The sequence below is a fragment of the Magnolia sinica genome, chromosome 3 (assembly GCF_029962835.1).
Source record: "Magnolia sinica isolate HGM2019 chromosome 3, MsV1, whole genome shotgun sequence".
NCBI lineage: Eukaryota > Viridiplantae > Streptophyta > Magnoliopsida > Magnoliales > Magnoliaceae > Magnolia > Magnolia sinica.
Genome location: NC_080575.1, coordinates 66,805,172 through 66,806,785, shown reverse-complemented (window position 1 = coordinate 66,806,785; position 1,614 = coordinate 66,805,172). Strand labels below are relative to the sequence as shown.

General features: G+C 39.9%; 1 non-coding gene across 1 annotated transcript; it reads left to right on the top strand.

Moving 5' to 3' along the window:
* Positions 1–1,281: 1,281 nt before the first annotated feature.
* On the top strand, positions 1,282–1,364 carry TRNAL-UAA (transfer RNA leucine (anticodon UAA)). Its single transcript has one exon. It is a non-coding gene; the product is annotated as a tRNA-Leu (tRNA).
* Positions 1,365–1,614: the final 250 nt, after the last annotated feature.

Here is a 1,614-nt window from a genome sequence, read left to right as displayed (position 1 = left end):
ATCCTAATTAATGAACGGCTGACAATCAGATCTGACCCTATGCAATCTTCATGGTAGGCCCCACCTTTTGCGCGGACTTTCTAGCTGAAATCAAGTAATGTAGTTGGAGTAGGTTGATGCCTGCTCTGTATTTACAATAAATCCGAATTAATGCGAGTGATACAAGTAATGTAGTTGGACGGCCCAAGCAATATGATAAATGACTTATTTATTGATAACAGTCCATAAGAATTTCTATCTATTAGCCGTTAGGATTATCATATTAATACCAATTTTGGAATGTTGGCCAACACAGAGGTGTGAGAGTGGTTGAATGGTTCGGATGGATGAGATTCTACACAGGTTGTCTGATCCAGATGGGCTATCATTTTAAACTTTGGTGATGCAACATATTATGCTATTACATCTCAAAGGGACAATATATATCAAATCTGGATCGTCCAATTGATGGGCCACCTCTTTGATGGATCACACCCAAAAATTCACGCTGGTTCTATCTTTCTAACTGACTACAATTCACCTAATTTTTGAGTGTTCAACAAGGGTCCAAAAAATTTCTATGGTTCTGAAGTTCAGCTCATCTTATCGATGTAGCCTTTGGATTGTATCTTATCCAACGAGTGAACTATATGTCGGACGGTTCAGATGGATGAATCCAATCCGTCATTTGGCGGATGTAAAGATCATAGTCATCCAATTATTCCCTTCTTGGGGGAATATGAACTAAGAATTGTTTGTCAACCATCCATCTCATAGGCCAGAAATCTAAGTGCTAGAATTTCAATAGAAGATACTTTTGGGATATGGTCTAGCCATGGTACGGTCCATCAGTTCAAAGGTTTGGATCACTGTACTATGGACCCCACTTGAAGAGACTTAAAACCTTAGATGCTATGCATTTCCTCCACTCATTCATCATATAATTCCCATGTTCTCAACAGTCACAGAGATTTAGTGACATTTGATCTTCGGTCTGGATTTGCTTCAGACCAGTGAACTCTAAAAAGGATACAATGCAATCAGTAGTATCTTAGCTATCAAGCAAGCGATCCCATAGACATTGATCCAGGTCTTTCATTTTGTTGGGCCCCACGCCCTCAAAATTGTCACTGCTTGGGTGAACCTAGCCACTGACAGGAGGGATTCCATCGATTGTAAAATGAGCGGTGGAAAACTTCTAACCAACGGGCAACGCCTCGCATCATCTCACCTGTGTGTGTTTTTGATACAGCGGGAAATTATATAGAATAAAATTTATAATGTTAGATTTATGAACAAAGTGCTGGTTTGCCCGAGAGGTTAAGGGGGAAGACTTAAGATCTTCTGCACATAAGTGCGCATGGGTTCGAACCCCATAGCCAGCATATATTTAATTTTAAGCTTTTTGTTTTCCATTTTAGCCATGATTCAGTGATCTAGACCATTGATCTAATGGACCCAGCCATCAATGGGTGACCTTAATCTCTGTTGAATGTGAACTCTGCATATATTTCATTTAAAGCTTTTTGTTTTCCATTTTGGCCATGATTCAGTGATCTAGACCATTGATCTAATGGACCCAGCCATCAATGGGTGACCTTAATCTCTGTCGAATGTGAACTCTCCTTGTTGGGC